Here is a 13,490-nt window from a genome sequence, read left to right as displayed (position 1 = left end):
CTGGACTGGTCAATGGGTAGAGGCTAGACTGATATGGACTAAGGGTGAGGTAACCCTAACAGGAACCTCGAGTGCTGAAGTCAGAGGTACTAGGCCGCACGGCGCACTCTAATAGACCACAATACCATGCATCAACAGCTATTACGACTACATAGAGATATTCGAGAAAACTGAGCTGGCTTGAAACAATTTCACCATGTATTTGTATATGTGTAACATTCTACCTACAATATTAGTTGTTTTCGCAGTAATAGCAATATGGAAATATTAATAAAATAGAGAGACATCTTTCATAATTAGTATCAGCTGCACTGGTGATCGAAGCATACATAATATGAAAACGTGCCCCCGTTTTAGTTCAGAAGTACCGCATTGTTTACCTGGAGATCACTCTCCATTATTAGAACTCCCTTTTTTAATATACAGCCATTCCACTTATTTTAGGCTTAGTACGGCCCTGGTCTGGCGTGTGCGTGCGCGTGTGCGTTAGGATGTGAATATTAGTTTTCTCTGATCGTTGGTGTCTTTTGTAAATGTCAAACAAAATATTTTTTCTTACAAAATAGTAGTTAGCTTGGCACGACTGTCAGTAATTGTTATAAACGACTCCAACAGTATCAAGTTACTGAGTCACACCAGCAAGAGCCAATCATTTTAAATTCTAGTATTTATAAAACCGTTGTTTGGTGGGGGTTATTTTTAATAAAGAAAAGACAAAAAAATTGTTTTATTTAACGACGCCATTAGAGCACGTTGATTTTTTATCTTATCATCGGCTATTGGACGTCAAACATATGGTCATTCTGACACTGTTTATTAGAGGAAACCCGCTGTCGCCACATAGGCTACTCTTTTACGACAGGCAGCAAGGGATCTTTTATTTGTGCTTCCCACAGGCAGAATAGCACAAACCGTGGCCTTTGTTGAACCAGTTATTGATCACTGGTCGGTGCAAGTGGTTTACACCTAGCCATTGAGCCTTGCGGAGCACTCACTCAGGATTTGGAGTCGGTATCTGGATTAAAAATCCCATGCCTCGACTGGGATCCGAACCCAGTACCTACCAGCCTGTAGACCGATGGCTTAACCACGACGCCACCGAGGCCGTTAAAAAAGAAAAGAAAGATCGTTGGAAATATATATACAGTCTATACATTAACACATGGTTGATAGAATATAAAAAAATAATTAGATACCGTCAAATAATATGGCTAATGACCTAATGACTATAGGGATAAGTACATAGGAAACCTGTTACCGCCACTCCATGGCCCGGGCTACTCTTTTTGATTAGGAGCAAGTGACCTTTTGTATGCACAATCCCACAGGGGCGGGACGTAGCCCAGTGGTAAAGCGCTCGCTTGATGCACGGTCGGTTTGGGATCGATCCCCGTCGGTGGGCCCATTGGGCTATTTCTCTTTCCAGCCAGTGCACCACGGCTGGTATATCAAAAGCCGTGGTATGTGCTATCCTGTCTGTGAGATGGTGCATATAAAAGAATCCTTCCTACTAATCGAAAAGAGTAGCCCATGAAGAGGCGACAGCGGGTTTCCTCTCTCAATATCTGTGTGGTCCGTAACGATATGTCCGACGCCATATAGCCGTAAACAAAATGTGCTGAGTGCGTCGTTAAATAAAACATTTCCTTCCATCCCACAGACAGGATAGTACATATCACGGCCTTTGTTGCACCAGCTGTGGAGCACAGGCTGGAACGAGAAGTAGCGCAATGGCGATCGATCCTAGACCACTGGTCTACATCCACCCCTATAGATAGTACTAAACCAAATAACAATCGGCTGTATAAACATTGCACCGTGCTTTTGATAGAGCAATTAATGCAACAAGTCCTGACAGCGTTTGTTGCAAATAATTTAGTTTCATCTGGCAATACGAGTAGCATTGTGCTTGAAACATGTATGGAGTACCTGTAAAACTAAGTACTGCAATTTTATACAAAACTAGGGGTGTTGTAAAAACATCTGGTTATATCGAAAATGAGCAATAAAGGTTCCACTTTCTTAAGTTAATACTTTGAGGCAGGGCTGTAATACTGATATTTATCGGCCATAATTTGGTTAATATATCACATATATAGTGATAACATTGTCGCCTATGGAATTTTATTTGGTATAGTACAACCTATAGTGATTGACTATGGCAAGATTAGGCTCCAATGTGTTAATGCTCAGACAACCAGACGTTCTTGGGGGCAAATCCACTTAATCCCACATGTTCTTAAAAAACTGAGAGGGTTTGGCGAAACTGCCGACAAAATAAACAAAGCATCGTCATTTGCATAAAGCAGTTTATTCACGTTCATCTTTGTGTTTGTGTCTCTGGCATTCTCAGGTTACATTTGGGAGTAGGGCATGGCATCACAGGGCGTGGTAAAGTAGGCAGGTAGGCAAACAGGCAGACAGGCAGGCAGGTTGGCAGAGAAACGGACGGACGAACGGACGGACAGACAGATAAATAAAGCGGCAAAAGGGTCATTACTTTTTTTGGTCAATTTTTGCTCAATTTGCAGTTTGTAGGCTTAATTTAAGGGTTGGGTTTTTATTTTTGTTATTATTTTGTGCGAGTTGTTTATTGTTTTGTTTACGGTATATGATTAAACCAATGGCCGACTGAACCATCAAATAAATCACTGTCAAAACCGAAATTCATACTCTGTTTGACACCTAATAGTCGGGTTTATTCCATTTTTATAAAAAATAATAATTATTGATTCATTCTATTAGAGCCGGGAAAGATGATATCTCCACGTGTTTTCTCCCTTAGTGTGGTATATAAATATATTGTCCCCCCCCCCCCCTTTAGCGTGGTATATAAATATATTGTCCCACTTAGCGTGATATATAAATATATTGTTTCTCTTAGCGTGGTATATAAATATATTGTCCCCCATTAGCGTGGTATATAAATATATTGTTCCCCGTAGCGTGGTATATAAATATATTGCCCCCCCCACCACCACTAGCATGGTATATAAATATATTGTTCCCCTTAGCGTGGTACATAAATATATTGTTCCCTCTTAGCGTGGTATATAAATATATATTTCCCCCTTAGCGTGGTATACAAATATATTGATCACCAAAACAAAAACCGCGGACATTAATTTAATTTTCTTCCATATATTTTAAATTATTCAATTTGAATTCCATTAGTTTTTGTCTCTTAAATTATTAAAATCTTGTGAACATTTTAGGGCTATTTTGATAGTCTGTTTACCGAAATATTTTTTATCATGAAAAACTATTTAAATTAAAATGATTCGCGTTTCTGTTGTTGCTTGGTATATATTACCTTCTGTCTGGTACAATTTATCTATTAGCCAAATGTCTTTGTTAAATGAAAAGTGTACAGAATATTCGCAAGTTTAGTTAAAGTTAAGTTTGTTTAACGACCCCACTAGAGGATATTGATTTATTAATCATCGGCTATTAGATGTCAAATATTTCATATGTCATATAGTCTTTTAGTGAGGGATCCCGCTACATTTTTCCATTAGTAGCAAGGGATATTTTATATACACCATTCCATAGACAGAATAGCACATGCCACGGTCTTTGATATACCAGTCGTGGTGCACTGGATGGAGCGAGAAATAGCCCATTGGGAATCGATCCCAGTTCAACCGCACATCAAGCGAGCGCTTTACCACTGGACTATACCCCGTCCCATTCGCAAGTTTAGATAACCTAGTATAAGATCTTAAAAGTCACCTTTGTACACTTAACCCACTGCTGAATAAAAACTGAGTCAGCTTTATTATTACCGTATTATGTCGCTAGTATTGTACAGTGTACAATATATGTCCTACAACACACTGCTGCCACCATTGTTGTTTATCAGGGCACGGATATTAATTACATCACACATAATACCATCTGTAACATTTTATTTCAACTTATTTTCGTGCTTATATCCAATTAAGGTTCAAGCACGCTGGGTTAGTTGTTAGTTAGTCAGTGGTTAGTGATAAAGAACAGGGTGTAGTGGCCTTACATCTACCTATTGAGCCCTTAAGAACTCGCTCTGGGTTGGAGCCGACACCGGGCTGCGAACCCTGTACCTACCAGCCTGTAGGCCGATGGCTTAACCACTGCGCCACCGAGGCCAGTGCATGGCGCCAACTGCTCCCTACGAGCCACAGACCCGAGAGTAATCGCCTGGTTTCTTTTGTTTACCTGTCCACTGAAGGTATCAGCAGGTATACTAATAGTTTACCATTTTGTTATTAGCCTGTGGCCACAATGCACAGCTGTTAGCAGCAGTTACGTTAATATGTATTACAGAGAGAGTGAGAGAGAGAGGGGGAGGGAGGGAGAGATAGATAAGAGAGAGAGAGAGGTAGAGAGAGAGAGAGAGAGAGAGAGAGAGAGAGAGAGAGAGAGAGAGAGAGAGAGAGAGAGAGTGAGAGAGAGAGAGCGCGCGAGAGAGAGATTTTGCATATAGATTAGATATTAAATATAATGGAGAGAGACAGAGAGAGAGAGAGAGAGAGAGAGAGAGAGAGAGAGAGAGAGAGAGAGAGAGAGAGAGACAGTGAGAGACAGTGAGAGACAGACAGAGAAAGTGTGTGTGTCAATGTGCATGTTCGCACGCGCACATTCATACACACACACGTACATACATACATACATACATACATACGTACATACATACAAACGTACATGCATACATGTATGTCTCGATGGCCGAGTGGTTATGGTAGTGGTCTGGGAACTGCGGTCGATTCAGTGTCTAAGGCACAATTTGGGAGGCCAAAAAGGATTTCTATGCCCTGTGCCCGTGCGTTTATATCTATGCATGACCTAGTCATATCCGATACACATACAATATATAGATATTCATACATCTATATAGTATACATACATATTTACATATTTGCACACACACATACATGGTTCAATGGAAATGTGTTAGTAATGAAAAAATCTCAACACTGAATAACATTAAACCTCCTTTTATTGTGTGTCTACAGTCAGCCGCTTATAACACACAATGTAATTTTACCTCAGCCGAGCTATTTTTAGTCCCAACACAGTTCATATTAGCTTCAGGTCGACGCTTTTGGGTTCTAGCTAAACAAAAGTGAGTTATTTTTAGCTCGCAGCTCCTGATTCACACATGGAAACAAGAGTACGCGTATGTGATGTGTGTATGTTGCAGGGGACAATGGGAGAGTGCGAGATGCGCTTCAATACTGCCCGATTTAACGGGTTGCAGACGAACCTGTAATCCAGTCGGAGGACAAACACACGGCTAATTACACGTGCTACCATAATGGCTTTGTTATGGTAAGTAATCTTTGTTATTTACTAGTATATCTACGTTGAGACTGCCACAGAAAGCTCCGTTTTTTAGCATACAACACGGTGTTTCTGAATCTTGTTTCCCACGTATGAAAAGCCATGTGTTTTTAGCAGTGGCCATGAGACTTGATGGGCGTTTATGGCGCAATTTGTTGTAACGTGGGTTGCTTTTGTTCACTGTTATGTTTTTAGAAAATAAATATAAATTACCGGTATTGATTTTACAACCATATGCAATTTTGTGGAATGTGAAGTTTTTAGATTGTTTTGGCTTGTAACATTAACAGTAAACTGCTCCATGTGTTCGTCTGGAACGGCCAGAGTCATGGGTGAGTCCATTTTACAGATTGTTTTATCTTGTTTGACGACACCACTAGAGCACACTGATTGGATGTAATTTTTTTTGTAATTTTGACATAGTCTTAGAAAGGAAACCCGCAACATTTTTCCATTAGTAGTAAGAGCTATTTTATATGCACCATCCCATAATCCTATAGACATAGACAGGATAGCACATTAGCGCAGCCTTTGATATACCAGTCATGGTGCATTGGCTGGGATGAAAAATAATTCAATGGGCCTACCGACGGGGATCGATCCCAGACTGACGCTTTACCGTTGGGCTGTCCAGCCCCCCCCCCCCCCCCCCAGCTATATATTTTTTGGCAGTTTGAGTTAGGGCTCAAAACAGATATACCTCCATTTACCTCCATGGGTTGTGCCCACAACAGGCGAGCTTGGACAGTTTTCTGATGGAAGCACGCCAAAAACATGTCGCATATCCATACCCAATTGGCCTTGAACACGTGTACCGAGCAGGCCAGATTATGTACCCACCACTGGCGTATTTTAAAAACATTTTTTGATTAACACGTTTTAAATATTTACCTTACTTTTGTTTTGATTTATTTATGTGTTTATATTCATAATGCGAATAAGGTTCTAAAACGCTGTCTTGGACATACACATCAGTTAAATCTGAGATTTACGTGATTTATGCATGTACATTATATATATGAGTGTGTGTATGTGTATGGATGGACATATTGTGTTTAACGACGTACTCAACACATTTTATTTACGGTTATATATATGGTTAAGAACCACACAGATATTGAGAGAGGAAACCCGCTGTCGCCACTTCGTGGGCTACTCTTTTTCGATTAGCAGCAAGGGATCTTTTATATGCACCATCCCACAGACAGGGTAGTACATACCACGGCCTTTGATATACCAGTTGTGGTGGTGGTGGTGGTGTGTGTGTGTGAACTGGTTAATAAACAATTGAGTTGAAATCATGAGAGGAAGAGTGGGAGTTCGAAGGATAGTGTAGATGAGAGAGAGAGAGAGAGAGAGAGAGAGAGACAGACAGAGACAGAGAGAGACAGAGAGACAGAGAGACAGACTGAATGGAGCCGGTATCGACGTATGAACCCAATACCTGCCAAACGTATTGGTGAGGTATCTGATTCTCATCGTATTTGACATGTTATCTTTTGTTTCGCTACATGTCCCGTATCACTTGTTGACGACAGTGACTATAACTGGACATACATAATCCTGATAATGAAAGTCGGACAGACAACAAAACGCAATGAAACTCATCCAATCAACGTTGACCGTCATCTACTGTCGTATTCCTTAGAGGTATTTCGCATTCCTATTGCGCATGCGCGCGAAGAGTAACGTCCCTTGACAAAATAGACTGAAACTAGTCTATTTACAAATTGGGGGGCGTGACAGACAGGTTGTTATGGGTGACTTGAGTAGCTTCGTAGGAGACTTTTAAACTTTGGCAACTAACATGTACATATTTCGAATTAGATGGTATAATGGCCGTAGAAAACGGTCCGCTGAAATTTACAGCGGAATGGTTCAAATTAAAGGGACATCCCTGAGTTTGCTGCATTGTAAGATGTTTCCGACTAATAAAATATTTCTACGATTAAATTTACATATTAAATATATTTTCTTGTTTAGAATACCAGTGTCTGTATATTCAATGTGTTTCTGATCGTCTTAATGTTTGTAAGAAGCCCAGACTGGATTTTGTCTTCAAATAACTTCGTACGTAAGACAAAAACTATATTTTAGGAAATAAGATGAAATTTAACATAGTACAAATATTAGAACGATCAGAAACACGTTTAATATACAGCCACTGATATTTTATGCAGAAAAATATATTTGATATGTAATTACAATCGTTAAAAAGTCTCTGTTAGTCGATAACATCTTAAAAAGTGCAGCAAACTCGGGAATGTCCCTTTAAAAAGCAGTGCAACAACTTGGACAAAGTCTCTGCGACTCGTACCCGAGGGTTTTGATAACGCCAGATTAAAAGACTATCTCGTAAAAAGTATAAACAAAACAGTTGACAGATTCCATAGGTTATGGCATCGACAGGTTATGGCATCGATCGATATATATATTTGAGAGAGAGAGAGAGAGAGAGAGCGAGAGAGAGCGACAGAGACAGAGACAGAGACAGAGAGTATACACACACACACACACACACATATATATATATATATATATATATATATATATATATATATATATATATATATATATATATATATACAGTCAAACCTGTCTTAAGCGGCCACACAAGGGAGTAGATAAACGTGGCCGATTAAGACAGGTGGCCGCTGAGTACAGGTTGCCACATATATAGTCTTTAAAACATTTGTTGTTGTTTCTTGTTTTACCGTCTGGACTGCTAATTAACGGATTTGTGCTTCATAGTTGACTATAAATCAACTTTTGACATGTTGTCTCCTTCAGAAATAATGCAAATAGAATATATTAAATTAACCGTTCTCCACAATTTTGTTTTCTTTTTCCATTTAATTATTTAATTCCGACTTCATGCGATGTATTGTTATAGTAAGTGAATCTACAAATGTCAAGCGTAGCCTGCCCAGAGGCAATTAGATGCATGTCAGATTCATACTTCCTTAATTAATACACAGTGGAGATGTCGGGACTGAATGGGTACTAGTATTCCTGAAGGTGTGAAGATCAGTTATTTGCTGCACCTTATCGCTGTTGTTAAAATATCCCTTTTATATCAGAGTAAAACTTTACTGTGGCCGCTTAATGCAGGTATTTTAGCGATTTGGGATCCGATTTAGGTGGCCGCTGGCCGCGTTAGATAGGTGACCGCTTATTACAGGTGCATTTACATTATAAATCGTTTGGGAGGAAAAAAGTGGCCGCTTAAGGCAGGTGACCGCTTAGTACAGGTGGCCGCTAGGACAGGTTTGACTATATATATATATATATATATATATATATATATATATAATCAAAAGGTGTTTTGTTGCATTTTTCTTAGTGTCTATCTAATTGGGAAAAGTTAAAAAAAGGAATTGATTTTATGCTGTTACATGTATATCCATAAAGTGGGAATTTAAAAAAAGGGGGATTTGAGGGGGGGGGGGGGGGTTGAAGGTAGGTGCCGTTCTGTTTACCCATACACACATTTTTATACAGTGTCAACATGAACGCATTGGGTATTATACCAAATATATTTATTTTCTTTACTGTTAATGTGTTTTCCACCATATCTAAGTATACTAGACCGCCCTGTGTAGGAACGTCCTGTACAGAACTGGTAAGGTTTTGGTCCCTTATGCGTTCACTGGCTTCCCTCCTACAAAATGTACCGAACAAACCCTCGTACTTAGAGTAACATTAAAATCGTTTTCTACGTGAAACGATTACCCACAAACGTTTCCGATATCCATTGGCTGGATATCGATGGAAGGATAACGAATTTCCCGGACATATGCGATTGGAACAGTTAATAATTGAACAATGGTCGTGGCCTCCCATTGCTTTTGCCCCCCAATTTGCAGATAGGTCTATTTTGGCGAGATCTCGCGAAATCTCGCGGTTTGCGTCCTCGAGTAACTCCGCAACGGGCACATGCGCAGTGGAATGAGAAAGAGGTCTATTGCGCTGCCACACTGTTTTAATTAATCTTTGGCTGAATCTAATTAAAATTAGATCCACTATTACATGTGGATCTAACACCAGCCAGTTGGAGCTCATGTCCACCAATCAAAACCTTACTTGCAGAATCCTGCCAGTGATTTAATATATAATTAGTTGGCGGACACACACACACGTCATTAGTTCTAGTTCTGCTGTAGAGGATAGATTTATACACCAGGAAATTAATTAAGCATCACCTGAATTGTATTGCTGCCAAAAAAAGGCGTCAGAAGTATTTGTCTGTACTGATGAAGGTTAATCCTGTATTCTGTATCTACTGGGTATTTACCAAGATGACCTGAATAAATTACTTACGAGAAGCACATTAGTGTGGTTCCAGCTCCGTAGTTAATTATCATACATTTTCATGCATGTTTATCTTTTCTGTGTTTTTCTCTAGAATACATTAAATATTGATGTATCAATTACTGCGAATCTTTAAAAAGAAAAATCTCTTTCAAATTCCTCTGTAATAACAGAACATTAATTTCAGTGTTTTGTATCGACAAAATGTTCACAATTAATTGCGAAGTATAACCCAAAACTTAATTAATAATGCTTAATTAGTTTCCAGGTATGTATGTACATGTACATGTGTATGTATTGATGTATGAATATATATATATATATATATATATATATATATATATATATATATATATATATATATATTGTATGTATGTCGAAGTGATTGTTTTTCCCAGTCCCAACCAGTGCCCCACGACTGGTATATCAAACACCGTGGCATGTGCTATCATGTCTGTGGGAAAATGCATATAAAAGATCCCTTGTTTCTAATGGAAAAAGGTAGCATGTCATGTCAGAACAAGCTGTTGTAGCGCACGCCTGTCGTGGGCACAAGAGTCGGCTTTGGCCGGCTCCTCCGTCCATGACAGGAAAGGTGGGGGAGGGGGAGGGAGGGGAGGGACCGCCTGCACTGGCAGGTGCAAGTGAGCACCAGCAGCCCGATCAAATCGGTAGCAGGCGGGTGGGGGTGGTGGTGGTGCTATGGAATTTGAATGGAGCAGTTAAATGCCAAAGAGAAAAGGGTGCGCAATTTTGATTGAGGGAATTTGGCGCAATTTTGAACGATCGGTCGAAAAGTAAATGGCCGAGCTAATATAGGTTTTGATATTAGTGAATCGAGAGTAGCTCGTTCATTTTAGACCTTTACGATGCTGTGGTGTCTCCTAGGTTGCCCATAGGGCCCTTATAAAGGGCCTGGCCGCTTCTGGTCGAGGCATCACCAAGTACCAAGGTAGCAGGTTTCCTCTAAGACTACTGGACAGATGCTACCAAATGTTTGACATCCTACAGCCGATGATTAATAAATCAATCAATGTGTTCTAGTGATGTCGGTAAACAAAACAATCTTCTTCTCATTAATCATTTATCAGACAGCCAAAAAAACCCTGCTCAAGGCATGTGTCCTTGAAAACGTTAGCGAGCCTCAATTAGATATAAGCACACTGAAATGACTTCCTATGAAATGAAAATATTTTGTTTACTTCGTTAAAAATATTTCCAATTATTGTGTCAAACGTTCAACAACGTGGAACTTGAGCATTAACCCCTCTTAGCCTACATTCAAGGTCTTACAAGTTGAACAAATTGCTGGTCTGGCGATACTAAGCCGCTCTGATTGAAGTTATTGCAAAAACCTAATCATGCGATCGAAACCAGTGTACGGAAGCTCCTAAAATCTGGACTTTTGCGAAAATCGGTCAAACAGACACATTGGTAGTAATTATAAGTCTTCGGTGGTATCGTGGTTACACCATCGGACATAAAGCTAGTAGGTACTGAGTTCGCAGCCCGGTACCGGCTCATACCCAGAGCGAGTTTTAACGACTCAGTGGGTAGGTGTACGACCACTGCACCCTCTTCTCTCTCACTAACCACTAACTAGTAACCCACTGTCCTGGACAGACAGCCCAGATAGCTGAGGTGTATGTGCCCAGGATAGCGTGCTTGAACCGTAACTGGATACAAGTACGAAACTAAGTTGAAATGAATATATGAATTATAGTCCTACGCCGAATACAAACCTGTACAAATATTACTATTTAAAAGGGGTGGGATTTAGCTCAGTCGGTTGACTGCTCGCTTGAGGTGATTAGCAACTGGTCAAAGGCCGTGGTATGTGTTTCCCTCTCTGTGGGAAAGTGCATATAAAAGATCCCTTGCTGTATTAGGAAAAATGTAGCGGGTTTCCTCTGATGACTACATGGCGGAAATACCAAATGTTTGACATCCAATACCGATGATTAATTAATCTATGTGCTCTAGTGGTATCGTTAAACAAACAAACTTTAAACTTGACTAATTAATGGACCCTGAAATAGGATTGTTACTGCTCAGAACTACAGGGAAGAACTGTACAACAGACAAATTAAATTTTTAACTGAACATTTAACTTTAAACAACATATGTATAAATACTGGCGAAGGAGTTGGCATTGTATAACACTGTAGTTTACTTTTACACGAACTACATTTTTTTGTTCTACAGGATTGTGAGGAGGAAGGTGTAAAAATATTGGCAATGTAAATTATTTTAATATTGGTAAAAAAAAAAAAAAAAAAAAAAAAAAATATATATATATATATATATATATAAATATATATATATATATATATATATACACACATGTATATATATATATTAGTGTTTTCCCTAGCTTGTTTTATCATGGTGCGGCACCATGCCTCAATAGTCTAGTGCCATCTTGCCTTAATCAGCACCATGCTGCCCTGAGATTAAAGAAACCTTTTTTCAGTAATTAATTCTAAAATTGCCTTTATAAAATACCAAAAAAGGTATTATTAATTAATAAAATATGCCTTTTATATCTTTTGCCATTCATTTATTAAAGCAAACACATAAATTACATTAATGTTTATTTCAATTAATTTTTGTCTATTTTTAATGAAATACAAGTGCCCCGAAAATGATGAAAATGCCCCAAAAGTGTTTGGTCTACCATGCCTTGCCAAATTTCTAGGGAAATCACTATATATATATATATATATATATATATATATATATATATATATATATATATATATATATATTATATATATATATATATATATAATATTTAACACTCGTAATAGATCAACTTTAATAAAGGGGAAACCGAAACAAAGGTAACTTACAACGGAAAAGACCTTCTCCATCCATCCATCCACCCCCACCCGCACCCCCGGATACGTGGTGTCCAGTTACTGAACACTGACTGAGAGCGTTAGTAATGTGTTTAATACCAGGAGAGGCTCAGGTTGTGTGGAAACCACAAAATGAATGAAGAAAATGCCAGGTGTTTGCTTTTAACAGGGTGCTCAGTATGCGTAAACTGGGTGGGCCAATCCCATTTCCTCGTTTTTATTTGCAAGTTTAATATTATTCTATTTAATAATTTTTAAAAATCTCATATTTGTTTTCCTTTTCTTTCTTTCTTTTTCTTCTTTTATTTTATCGTAATTTCCACGAGAAATGGCTTATGGGTTTGTTGTTTTCACCGTACACAAATAATTCTTCTTTTAAATTAATTACGTGTTTATATCCAATTACGGTTCAAGCACGCTGTCCTGGGCACACACTCCAGCTATCTGGGCTGTCTGTCCAGGACGGTGGTCACAAATAATTAGATAAAAAGTGAAAAACCCAAACCCAAACATTTTACTGCATTGGATAAACATTGCACGTTGAAGACATTGAACCTGGTTGAAAACATATTAATACATGCAGCTTGACCAGGATCGTGATCAGGACACTCTGGTAGCGTGCTTACATCCACTTATTGAGGCATGTCTGTCTCGGGAATAATCAATCACTTCTTCCGGGACAGATTTACTTAAAACACGCACGCACACGCACGCAAGCACACACGCACGCACACTCGCTCGATTATTGTAAACATTTCAGAATATGCCTATTCAGCGTCAAGTATAAGACATCTTCAGCACCTGACCGGTCTCGGTGGCGTCGTGGTTAGGCCATCGGTCTACAGGCTGGTGGTACTGGGTTCGGATCCCAGTCGAGGCATGAGATTTTTAATCCAGATACCGATTCCAAACCCTGAGTGAGTGCTCCGCAATGCTCAATGGGTAGGTGTAAACCACTTGCACCGACTAGTGATCCATAACTTGTTCAACAAAGGC

General features: G+C 39.2%; 1 protein-coding gene across 1 annotated transcript in view; it reads left to right on the top strand.

Moving 5' to 3' along the window:
- Positions 1-5,068: 5,068 nt before the first annotated feature.
- Positions 5,069-13,490, top strand: part of LOC121368168 (G-protein coupled receptor 161-like) — a 42,646-nt gene continuing 34,224 nt past the window's right edge. The window contains exon 1 of the mRNA XM_041492784.1: positions 5,069-5,310. The gene's annotated coding sequence lies outside the window, so the exon portion shown is untranslated. The remainder of the gene's footprint in view (positions 5,311-13,490) is intronic.

Source organism: Gigantopelta aegis, chromosome 3 (genome assembly GCF_016097555.1).
Source record: "Gigantopelta aegis isolate Gae_Host chromosome 3, Gae_host_genome, whole genome shotgun sequence".
NCBI classification, from domain to species: Eukaryota; Metazoa; Mollusca; class Gastropoda; order Neomphalida; family Peltospiridae; genus Gigantopelta; species Gigantopelta aegis.
This window is presented reverse-complemented; position numbering and strand designations above follow the sequence as displayed.